Source organism: Bos grunniens, chromosome 3 (assembly GCF_055505025.1).
Source record: "Bos grunniens cultivar Pamir isolate PY7600 chromosome 3, Bosgru_T2T1.0, whole genome shotgun sequence".
NCBI classification, from domain to species: Eukaryota; Metazoa; Chordata; class Mammalia; order Artiodactyla; family Bovidae; genus Bos; species Bos grunniens.
This window is the reverse complement of record NC_141167.1, coordinates 103985763-103999309: the sequence shown is the minus strand read 5'-3', so window position 1 is coordinate 103999309 and position 13547 is coordinate 103985763.

The window sequence follows — 13547 nt, the reverse complement described above, 5'->3', positions numbered from 1 at the left end:
AAAACTGGTTGCATCAGTTGCAGAGGAAGAGGCAACAGTCCCAAATAATAAGATGACTTAAAGGGACACTCCTATAAGTATATAAGCCAAAGCTCCTGTAAAGAACTGTATAATTATCCCTTTAGTTTTCAAGGATCTGCTTTGATTTCTTAATACCTTCTTGATGACTATCTGGATTCCACACCCTTTCCCTGAGACACAGCAGCCATGAGAACCTCCTCCTGTTTCCTCCTCGAGTCCTGAACCATGTCTACTTGCACATGTCTACTGGTGCAGTACCAGCAGAGGGGCCCTTCCGGGCAGTAACTCTCATCCTGCTAGAAGAAAGGTGTACTGAGATCATTAGCAGCTGTCAGACTTTCAGGACCATGAAACAAAAGCAAATGTGGCATTATAATCCATGGGTTCTAAATCCAACTATGGTGCCCTTTTTTTTTTTTTTTTTTTTTGTATCCTTACTCACCTTTGCCTCTGCTCTGCCTGAAATAAATATGTGACAAACAACTGGCTTTTCTGAAGTGGATGTTCTCTCTGAACAAGGACCTCCCTTGATTTCAAAAACCTCAGAAAGAAGAGCAAGATCAAACCCTATTGTGTGCCTTCTGCCTATGGTAAAAGTGGGACTCCATGCCTCCAACAACACACAGTCATTTCAGCATGAACGAAGAATAAAGGATACAGTTCATAGTCAAATGTAAATTTAGTCTGTTTCTCTATTTTTTGGTCATTTTTAAAACTTGTTTTTGGTAACTATAGTTGATAAGTATTTTAGTTGTGATGGTAGGGAAGATGGTAGTGGTCTGTGTGTGTGTAAATCTTTTATCTTTTTTCCATTGATCCAGAATTCTAGCCCCTTGCAATAAAAGTTTTACGAATCCTGTTTAAATTGGATCTAATACAATGGATTAAAAGAATATATCTTCATTGCTTCAAATTCATATCCTACTACTTACATCCCATTATGATTCTTATTGGGATATTTTTAAACTACTGCATTGATTTCTTTAATAATTATAAAGATAAAGTCTTATTGCATCTAGAAACATTTTTTTTTTTACAATATAGTCTAATTTTATTTAAAAATTCTAGCCTAAGTAAAATCTATAAAAACAGAGTAAGCTTCTGGAATAAAAATCATTAGTGAAGAAATTATTAATGTTCTAGATGTCTTCTTTCCCCTCTACTTAGGTTATAAAATAACTTTTTCTCATTGTATTTTTTATATTAAATTATATGAGCTCTTGAAATATATTTTGGATATTAACCCCTTATCAGCCATATCATTTGCAAATATCTTGTCCCATTCAGTAGGTTTTTCTTTTCCTTTTGTTGATGATTTCTTTCACTATGCAGAATCTTTTAAGTTTGACTAGGTCACATTTGTTTATTTTTTGCTTTTGTTTCTCTTGCCTGAACAGACAGATCCCCCAAAATGTTGTCAGACTATGTCAAAGAGTGCACTACTTTTTGTATGTTTTCTTATAGGAGTTTTGTGGTTTCCGGTCTTACATTTAGGTCTTTAAATCATTTGAGTGAATTTTTGTGTATGGTGTGAGATGTTCTAATTTCATTCTTTTGCATGTACTTGTCCCAGAGAAGGCGATGGCACCCCACTCCAGTACTCTTGCCTGGAAAATCCCATGGACGGAGGAGCCTGGTAGGCTGCAGTCCATGGGGTCGCGAAGAGTCGGACACGACTGAGTGACTTCACTTTCACTTTTCACTTTCATGCACTGGAGAAGGAAATGGCAACCCACTCCGGTGTTCTTGCCTGGAGAATCCCAGGGACGGGGAAGCCTGTTGGGCTGCCATCTATGGGGTCGCACAGAGTCGGACATGACTGAAGCGACTTAGCAGCAGCAGCAGCAGCAGCAGTCGTTTCCCCAACACGACTTGTTGAAGGGAGTGTCTTTTACCCGTTGTATAGTTTTCATTTGTTGTTGTTGTAGATTAATAGACTGTATGTACATGGGATTGGGGCTTCCCAGGTGGTGCTAGTGCTAAGAATGCAGGAAACCTAAGGGACTCAGGTTCAATCCCTGTTTTGGGAAGGTCCCTTGGAGGAGGGCGCCACTCCAGTATTCTTGCCTTGAGAGTCCCATGGACAGAGGAGCTTGGTGAGTTACTATCTATAGGGTTGCAAAGAGCTGGACACCACTGAGCAACTTAGTATGCATGCATAGGCTTATTTCTGGGCCCTCTATTCTGGTTCATTGATCTATGTATCTCTTTTTGTCCCAGTATCAAGCTGTAGATTTTTAGTATAGTCTACAATAAGGGAGTATGATACTCCTAGGGTTTTTTTTTTTTTTTTCTTTCCTTCTTTTCTCCAGATTTCTTTGGCTATTTGATGTTTTTTATGGTTCAATACAAAAATTCAACATTCAAAGAATGAAGATTGTGGCAGCCAGTCCCATCACTTCATAGAAGTGGGAAAATAGAAGGGGACAAAGTAGAAGCAGGTACAGATTTTATTTTCTTGGGCTCCAAAATAACTTCAGACGGTGATGGCAACCATGAAACTAAAAGACACTTGTTCCTTGGAAGGAAAGCTGTGACAAATGTAGACGGTGTATACAGCAACAAAGCCATCACTTTGCAGACAAAGGGCCGTATAGTCAAAGCTATGGTTTTGCCAGTAGTCACTTATGAATGTAAGTGCTGGACCATAAAGAAGACTGAGCACCAAAGAATTGATGATTTTGAAATATGATGCTGGAGAAGACTCTTGAGAGTCCCTTGGGCTACCAGATCAAATCAGTCAATCCTAAAGGAAATCAACCCTGAATATTCATTGGAAGGACTTGCTGAAACTGAAACTCCAATACTTTGGCTACCTGAGGTGAAGAGCCAACTCATTGGAAAAGACCCTGACGCTGGGAAAGACTGAAGGCAAAAGGAAGAGTGCAGGAGAGGATGAGATGGTTAGGTAGTATCACCAACTCAGTGGACATGAATTTGTGCAAACTCTGGGATATAGTGAAGGACTGGGAAGTCTGGTATGAGGCAGTCCAAGGGGTTGCAAAAAGTTAAACATTACTCAGTGACTGAACAGCAACAAATGGTTTGGTACAAAGTTTAGGGTCATTTGTTCTAGTTCTGTGGAAAATGTCAATGGTATTTTGATAGGGGTATCATTAAATCTGAAGATCGCTTTGGGTAGTATGGACATTTCAAGATAATGAATTCTTTTAATCCATGAACATCTTTTCATTTCTTTGTATCAATTTCAATTTCCTTCATCAATGTATTATAGCTTTCAGAGTATATATATATGCTTTTCACCACCTTGGTTAGTTTTATCCTGAGGCATTTTATTCTTTTTGATATGATTTTAAACAGCATTGCTTGCTTGTTTTATCTTTTATAGCCCATTATTAGTGACTTAGCAGCAGCAGCAGTGTATATAAAACTGCAGATTTCTATACATTAATCTTGAATCTTGTAACTTTTGTGTGTATGTGTGCTTAGTTGCTTAGTTGTGTCCATCTCTTTGTGACCCTGTGGATTATAGCCTCCCAGGCTCCTCTGTCCATGGGATTATCCCAGCAAGATAAGATACTGGAGTGGCTTGCCATTTTACTCTGCAAGGGATCTTGCTGACTCAGGGATTGAATGTGCATCTTCTGCATTGGCAGGTGTGCGGCCTGGGAAGCCCTACTGAATCCATTTATTATTTTCAATAGTTTTTGGTGGAGATATTAGGTTTTTAAATTTGTTTTCATATTATTTTATACTGTCATGACATCTGTAGGCAGTTTTGCTACTGCCTTTCCAGTTGCTATGGCTAACCACTTCAAATACCCTAATTAGAAATGGTGAGAGTGGGTATCCTTGCCTTGTTCCTAATTTTAGAGGAAAAGCTTTAGTTTTTCACACTGAGTATGATGTTAATGGTGATTTTGTCATTATATTGAGATATGTTCTCTCCATATCTACTTTGTAGAACATCTTTATTATGAATGGGTTTTGAATTTTGTCAAATGCTTTCTCTGCATTTTTTCAGCCCGTGGTTTTCATTTCTTGTAGTGTCTTTGTCTGGCTTTTAATGTATGACAAAACCAATACAATATTGTAAAGTAATTAGCCTCCACTTAAAATAAATAAATTTATATTAAAAAAAGAGTAATGCTGGCCTCATAAAACAAGCTAGGAAGTGTTCCCCACTTTTCAATTTTTTGAAGATTTTGAGCATTGGTGCATATTCCATATGTATTTACCTTATGGTTACAATGATGATTACATCCTAAAGTTAAAACAACCTAGTTTGGACTGATGCCAACTTAAACCCAATTGCATTTTAAAAGATTACTACTATAAAGCTCTATCCCATTTTTATGCTACTGATATCACAAATTATGTATTTATATTTTTGTTGTCACAAATATAGTTTTGAAATTATTTTAAATAAATTAGTATTTTAAATATAGTAGAAATTATAAAGTGAAGTTGCAAAATAAAATTACCAAAATACTGGCTGTTCTAGACATTCATAACATTGTACAAGAGGCAGTGACCAAAACCATCCCAAAGGAAAAGAAATGCAAGAAGGCAAAGTGATTGTTTGAGGAGGCTTTACAGAGAAAAAAAAAGGCAAGGGAGAAAGGGAAAGATATACCCGATTGAATGCACAGTTCCAGAGAATATCAAGGAGTGATTAAAAAAAAAAAAAAAGCCTTCTTAAATGAACAATGCAAAGAAAGAGAGGGAAGCAATAAGATGGGAAAGACCAGAGATGTCTTCAACAGAATAGGAGATATCAAGGGAAAATTTCATGCAAGGATGGGCATGATAAAGGACAAAAATGGTAAGGATCTAACAAATGCATAAGAGATTAAGAAGAGATGGCAAGAATAGACAGAAGAACTGTACCAAAAATGTCTTGATGCAGATAATCACAATGGTCACTCGCCTAGAGACAGACACTGGAGTGTGAAGTCAAGTGGGTCTTAGGAAACATTACTACAAATAAAGCCAGTGGAGGTGATGAAATTCCAGCTGAGCTATTTAAAATCCTAAAATACAGTGCTATTCAAGTGCTGCACTCAGTATATCAGTAAATTTGGAAAACTCAGCAGAGGCCACAGGACTGGAAAATGTCAGTTTCCATTCCAATCCCAAAGAAGGACAATGCCTAAGAATGTTTTGACTATTGTAAAATTGCACCCTTTTCATATGCTAGCAAAGTAATGCTCAAAATCCTTCAAGCTAGGCTTCAGCAGTACACAAACCAAGAACTTTCAGACGTACAATCTATGTTTAGAAAAGGCTGAGAAACCAGAGGTAAAAATGCCAACATTCATTGGATTATAGAGAAAGCAAGGGAATTCCAGAATACATCTACTTTTTCTTCATTGAGTATGATAAAGCCTTTGACACTGTGGATCACAACAAACTATGGGAAAATTCTTAAAGAGATGGGAATACCAAATCACTTTACCTGTCTCCTAAGAAACCTGTATGCAGGTAAAGAAGCATTAGTTAGAATCAGACATGGAATAACAACCTGGTTCAAAATTGGGGAAGAAGTGCATCAAGGCTGTGTATTGTAACACCAAATATTTAACTTATATGCAGAGCACATTATGTGAAATGCCAGGCTGGATAACTCACAATCTGGAATTAAGATTGCCAAGAGAAATATCAACAACCTCAGATATACAGATGATACCACTCTAATGGCAGAGAGTGAAGAGGAATTAAAGAACCTGTTAATGAGGATGAAAGAGGAAAGTGAGAAAGCTGGCTTAAAATTCAACATTCAAAAAACTAAGATCATGGCATCCAATCCCATCACTTCATGGCAAATAGAAGGGGAAAAGGTGAAAGTAGTCAGATTTATTTTCTTGGTTTCCAAAATCACTGTGGACGGTGACTACAAATATGAAATTAAAAGATGCTTGTTCCTTAGAAGGAAAGCTACGACAAACCTAGATAGCATATGAAAAATCAGAGACATCTTTGCTGACAAAGGTTCCTATAGTCAAAGCTTTGTTTTTTCCAGTAGTTATGAGAGTTGGACAATAAAGAAGGCTGAGCACTGAAGAACTGATGCTTTCGAACTGTGGTGCTGGAGAACACGCTTGAGAATCCCTTGGACAGCAAGGAGATCAAACCAGTTAATCCTAAAGGAAGTCAACCTTGAATATTCATTGGAAAAACTGATGCTGAAGGTCTAATACTTTGGACACCTGAGAACCAACTCACTGGAAAAGACCCTGATACTGGGAAAGACTGAAGGCAAGAGCAGAGGAGTGGACAGAGGTTGAGATGGTTGGATAGCATCACCAACTCAATGGACGTGAATTTAAGCACACTCTGGGATATAGGTCATGGTGGAGAGATCTGACAGAATGTGGTCCACTGGAGAAGGGAATGGCAAACCACTTCAGTATTCTTGCTTTGAGAACCCCATGAACAGTATGAAAAGGCAAAATGATAGGATACTGAAAGAGAAACTCCCCAGGTCAGTAGGTGCCCAATATGCTACTGGAGATCAGTGGAGAAATAACTCCAGGAAGAATGAAGGGATGGAGCCAAAGCAAAAAGAATTCCCAGCTGTGGATGTGACTGGTGATAGAAGCAAGGTCCGATGCTGTAAAGAGCAATATTGCATAGGAACCTGGAATGTCAGGCCCATGAATCAAGGCAAATTGGAAGTGGTCAAACAAGAGATGGCAAGAGTGAATGTTGACATTCTAGGAGTCAGTGAACTGAAATGGACTGGAATGGGTGAATTTAACTCAGATGACCATTATATCTACTACCGAGGGCAGGAATCCCTCAGAAGAAATGGAGTGGCCATCATGGTCAACAAAAGAGTCCGAAATCCAGTACTTGGATGCAATCTCAAAAATAACAGAATGATCTCTGTTCGTTTCCAAGGCAAACCATTCAATATCACAGTAATCCAAGTCTATGCCCCAACCAGTAACGCTGAAGAAGCTGAAGTTGAACGGTTCTATGAAGACCTACAAGACCTTTTAGAACTAACACCCAAAAAAGATGTCCTTTTCATTATAGGGGACTGGAATGCAAAAGTAGGAAGTCAAGAAACACCTGGAGTAACAGGAAAATTTGGCCTTGGAATACGCAATGAAGCAGGGCAAAGGCTAATAGAGTTTTGCCAAGAAAATGCACTGGTCATAACAAACACCCTCTTCCAACAACACAAGAGAAGACTCTATACATGGACATCACCAGATGGTCAACACCGAAATCAGATTGATTATATTCTTTGCAGCCAAGATGGAGAAGCTCTATACAGTCAACAAAAACAAGACCAGGAGCTGACTGTGGCTCAGACATTGAACTCCTTATTGCCAAATTCAGACTTAAATTGAAGAAAGTAGGGAAAACCACTGCAGCATTCAGGTATGACCTATATCAAATCCCTTATGATTATACAGTGGAAGTGAGAAATAGATTTAAGGGCCTAGATCTGATAGATAAAGTGCCTGATGAACCATGGACTGAGGTTTGTGACATTGTACAGGAACAGGGATCAAGACCATCCCCATGGAAAAGAAATGCCAAAAAAGCCAAATGGCTGTCTGGGGAGGCCTTACAAATAGCTGTGAAAAGAAGAGAAGCGAAAAGCAAAGGAGAAAAGGAAAGATATAAACATCTGAATGCAGAGTTCCAAAGAATAGCAATAAGAGATAAGAAAGCCTTCTTCAGTGATCAATGCAAAGAAATAGAGGAAAACAACAGAATGGGAAAGACTAGAGATCTCTTCAAGAAAATCAGAGATACCAAGGGAACATTTCATGTAAAGATGGGCTCGATAAAGGACAGAAATGGTATGGACCTAACAGAAGCGGAAGATATTAAGAAGAGATGGCAAGAATACACAGAAGAACTGTACAAAAAAGATCTTCACGACCCAGATAATCATGATGGGGTGATCACTCACCTAGAGCCAGACATCCTGGAATGTGAAGTCAAGTGGGCCTTAGAAAGCATCACTACGAACAAAGCTAGTGGAGGTGATGGAATTCCAGTTGAGCTATTCCAAATCCTGAAAGACGATGCTGTGAAAGTGCTGCACTCAATATGCCAGCACATTTGGAAAACTCAGCAGTGGCCACAGGACTGGAAAAGGTCAGTTTCATTCCAATCCCAAAGAAAGGCAATGCCAAAGAATGCTCAAACTACCACACAATTGCACTCGTATCACACGCTAGTAAAGTAATGCTCAAAATTCTCAAAGCCAGGCTTCAGCAATATGTGAACCGTGAACTTCCTGATGTTCAAGCTGGTTTTAGAAAAGGCAGAGGAACCAGAGATCAAACTGCCAACATCCGCTGGATCATGGAAAAAGCAAGAGAGTTCCAGAAAAGCATCTATTTCTGCTTTATTGACTGTGCCAAAGCCTTTGACTGTGTGGATCACAATCAACTGTGGAAAATTCTGAAAGAGATGGGAATAGCAGACCACCTGATCTGCCTCTTGAGAAATTTGTATGCAGGTCAGGAAGCAACAGTTAGAACTGGACATGGAACAACAGACTGGTTCCAAATAGGAAAAGGAGTACTTCAAGGCTGTATATTGTCACCCTGTTTATTTAACTTATATGCAGAGTACATCATGAGAAACGCTGGACTGGAAGAAACACAAGCTGGAATCAAGATTGCTGGGAGAAATATCAATAACCTCAGATATGCAGATGACACCACCCTTATGGCAGAAAGTGAAGAGGAACTCAAAAGCCTCTTGATGAAAGTGAAAGTGGAGAGTGCAAAAGTTGGCTTAAAGCTCAACATTCAGAAAATGAAGATCATGGCATCTGGTCCCACCACTTCATGGGAAATAGATGGGGAAACAGTGGAAACAGTGTCAGACTTTATTTTTCTGGGCTCCAAAATCACTACAGATGGTGACTGCAGCCATGAAATTAAAAGACGTTTACTCCTTGGAAGGAAAGTTATGACCAACCTAGATAGCATATTCAAAAGCAGAGACATTACTTTGCCAACAAAGATTCGTCTAGTCAAGGCTATGGTTTTTCCTGTGGTCATGTATGGATGTGAGAGTTGGACTGTGAAGAAGGCTGAGCGCCGAAGAATTGATGCTTTTGAACTGTGGTGTTGGAGAAGACTCTTGAGAGTCCCTTGGACTGCAAGGAGATCCAACCAGTCCATTCTGAAGGAGATCAGCCCTGAGATTTCTTTGGAAGGAATGATGCTAAAGCTGAAACTCCAGTCCTTTGGCCACCTCATGCGAAGAGTTGACTCATTGGAAAAGACGCTGATGCTGGGAGGGGTTGGGGACAAGAGGAGAAGGGGATGACAGAGGATGAGATGGCTGGATGGCATCACTGACTCGATGGACATGAGTCTCAGTGAACTCTGGGAGTTGGTGATGAACAGGGAGGCCTGGCGTGCTCTGATTCATAGGGTTGCAAAGAGTTGGACACGACTGAGTGACTGATCTGATCTGTAATATAGTGAAGGACAGGGAAGCCTGGTGTGCCATAGTCCATGGGGTTGTAAAGAGTTGGACACGACTTAGATATTGAACAATAACAAATATTTTCCCACCTTTACTGGAAATTTTTATATATTCACATGATTTCAAGTTTCTTTTTAACATCCATTCATTATCAATCTGAAAGGCTCCCTTGAACATTTCTTGTAGGGTAAATCAGGTGGTAATGAATTACCTCAGGTTTTGTTCATCTAAAATATTATAATTTCCCCCTCATTTTTAAAGGGCAGTTTTGTCAGATTTAGAATTCTAGGTTGATAGAGTTTTTCTTTCAGTGTTTTAAATATATTATGCCCCACTTCCTCCTAGCCTCTAAACTTCTGATGAGAAATTTGTTGACAGTATTACTGAGGCTCCTTTATACATTAGAGTCTTCAATTCTTGCTGCTTTCAAGTTTCTATAGTTTTACTGTTTAATTATAATGTGATTTTCTTTGGAGTTAACCTACTTGGATTTTTTGAGCTTCTTGAATGTGTAATTTTGCTTTTTTCCAGAAGTCATATAAATATAACCATATACAATATAACCTTTCAGGCTGACTTCTTTTATTTAGGAATTTGCATTTAGTAATCAATGATGTTTTTCTGGAACTTTCTTCCTTTTTCCGTGATCCAGCGGATGTTGGCAATTTAATCTCTGGTTTGAATTCTGGTTCCTCTGCCTTTTCTAAAACCAGCTTGAACCTCTGAAAGTTCACTGTTCACATATTGCTGAAGCCTGGCTTTGAGAATTTTGAGCATTACTTCACTAGCGTGTGAGATGAGTGCAATTGTGTGGTAGTTTGAGCCTTCTTTAGCATTGCCTTTCTTTGGGATTGGAATGAAAACTGACCTCTTCCAGTCCTGTGGCCACTGCTGAATTTTCCAAATTTGCTGGCATATTGAGTGCCGCACTTTCACAGCATCATCTTTCAGGATTTGAAATAGTTCAACTGGAATTCCATCACCTCTACTAGCTTTGTTCGTAGTGATGTTTTCTAAGGCCCACTTGACTTCACATTCCAGTATGTCTGGCTCTAGGTCAGTAATCACACCATCGTGATTATCTTCGTCGTGAAGATCTTTTTTGTACAGTTCTTCTGTGTATTCTTGCCACCTCTTCCTTCTGCTTCCGTTAGGTCCATATCATTTCTGTCCTTTATCGAGCCCATCTTTACATGAAATGTTCCCTTGGTATCTCTGATTTTCTTGAAGAGATCTCTAGTCTTTCCCATTCTGTTGTTTTCCTCTATTTCTTTGCATTGATCGCTTAAGAAGACTTTCTTATCTCTCCTTGCTATTTTTTGGAACTCTGTGTTCAGATGCTTATATCTTTTCTTTTCTCCTTTGTTTTTCTCTTCTCTTCTTTTCACAGCTATTTGTAAGGCATCCCCAGACAGCCATTTTGCTTTTTTTGCATTTCTTTTCCATGGGAATGGTCTTGATTCCTGTCTCCTATACAATGTCATGAACCTCCTTCCATAATTCATCAGGAACTCTATCTATCAGACCTAGGCCCTTAAATCTATTTCTCACTTCCACTGTATAATCATAAGGGATTTGATTTAGGTCATACCTGAATGGTCTAGTGGTTTTCACTGGGCTGGAAGAAACACAAGCTGGAATCAAGATTGCCGGGAGAAATATCAATAACCTCAGATATGCAGATGACACCACCCTTATGGCAGAAAGTGAAGAGGAACTCAAAAGCCTCTTAAAAGTGAAAGAGGAGAGTGAAAAAGTTGGCTTAAAGCTCAACATTCAGAAAACAAAGATCATGGCATCTGGTCCCATCACTTCATGGGAAACAGATGGGGGAACAGTGGAAATAGTGTCAGACTTTATTTTGGGGGCTCCAAAATCACTGCAGATGGTGACTGCAGCCATGAAATTAAAAGACACTTACTCCTTGGAAGGAAAGTCATGACCAACCTAGATAGCATATTCAAAAGCAGAGACGTTACTTTGCCAACAAAGGTCCGTCTAGTCAAGGCTATGGTTTTCCACTGGTCATATATGGATGTGAGAATTGAACTGTGAAGAAAGCTGAGCACCGAAGAACTGATGCTTTTGAACTGTGGTGTTGGAGAAGACTCTTGAGAGTCCCTTGGACTGCAAGGAGATCCAACCAGTCCATTCTAAAGGAGATCAGCCCTGGGTGTTCTTTGGAAGGAATGATGCTAAAGCTGAAACTCCAGTACTTTGGCCACCTCATGCGAAGAGTTGACTCATTGGAAAAGACTCTGATGCTGGGAGGGTTTGGGGGCAGGAGGAGAAGGGGATGACAGAGGATGAGATGGCTGGATGACATCAGCGTCGATGGACATGAGTTTGAGTGAACTCTGGGAGTTGGTGATGGACAGGGAGGCCTGGCGTGCTGCAATTTATGGGGTCTCAAAGAGTCGGACACGACTGAGCAACTGAACTGAACTGAACTGAATCGATGATATCTTTGCGTGGATTGATATTTCCTTCCTTTTTGTCACTGAATAGTATTCCATTCTTTAGGTCTGCTACAATTTATTTATCTGTAAATCTATTGTGGTACAACTTAGTTTTTGCCAGTTCTTGGCAAAATAAAGCTGCTATAAACATTGCTTTGCCAATTTTTGTGTGGACACATTTTGAAAGTAGGTAAATTTCTAGGAGGGCTATTACTAACCATATGGTAAAATTATATTTAGCTCCATAAGTTCTTGAGTCACTGTTCTATAACTTATCCTTTTATAGTTCTTTCAGCTCTGCCAGTCCTCTGTCTAGGCAACAGTTATCTACTTCTTCATGCTAAAGTTTAAAGAGTTTTTCTCCCCAGAATTTTCCACAGCTTAACCTAAGTTTCTTTATTTTCCTTTATGACTTTTTATGGAGAGACCTAATGGCCTATGTAATTTCTCTGTCTTGGAAGACTGTTATAAGAAGTGTCTGATTCATTCAGTTTTTTACCTCATTGTTCTTAATCTCAGTAGCACATACCACACAAGATCAGTTCATATTTTTATTAGGTCTTGAAATCACTCCCTTAAATATTCTGATCCCACATTTAGGGAATACAAAATTAGAATTTATAAAGTCTGTTTGCAATTGAAAAGTTAGTGCTGATGGCTAGCATTTTCTTATAAGGACTTAGCCTGGCATTTGGATAAAATGCCACCAGGAGCAATGTGATATTTAAAACTACAGATTTTCTTACTGTCTTAAATTGTCTGAAATTGAGATGATATAAAAACTCTTTTAAAATGAGGCAAATAACTTCCTCAACCATCAGACACAACTTTAACTTGATGTTTTGTCTCTATTTATTTAAAAATTTATTATTTAACTACTTGTATACTTTCCACAGCCTGTGTTAAATACTTTATATAATTTATTATTTTATTTCTCATAACAGTTAAAAGTAGGTACTGTTATTATTGCTGTGCTATTATCATTACTACCTCTTTTACTAACATCCACTTTTACCTAACTGATCATAGTCTGACCAATTTTAGGATTTCTATCTATCTGACATTTGCAATCTGGACAAACTCTTTCCTCATTATATATTTTTTCTTTTTTCTAATTGGAATATCATTGCTTTACAATATTGTGCTGGCTTCTGTCATACATCAGCATGCATTAGCCACAGGTATACATATACCCCTCCCTCTTGAAGCTCATCTGAATCTCCCACCCCATCCCAGCCCTCTAGGTTATCACAGAGCACTGGGTTGAGCTCCCTGTGTCACACAGCAAATTTCCACTGGCTATCTGTTTTACATATGCTAATGTATGTTTTCATGCTACTCTCTCGTCACCGCACCTACTCCCTCCTCACTAATTTTAAGCTAAGTATGATCTCCCTTTTTTATTTGAACTATTTCATAGGTACATATGACTATTGGGGGCTTGTGGCTTTTTTGTGTATATGTCAATGCTGGGAAGATGGTGAGTTATCATTGTGACTTTTCTTTAGGAAAGATTATATTGAAATGTGATCAAATACGGAGAGAATAACAATAAAACATCTACCACCTCCAGGCCCAACTTTGATGACTGGCCAGAAATGCTGGTATAGAATCTCAGATCTGGAAAGGAGAAAG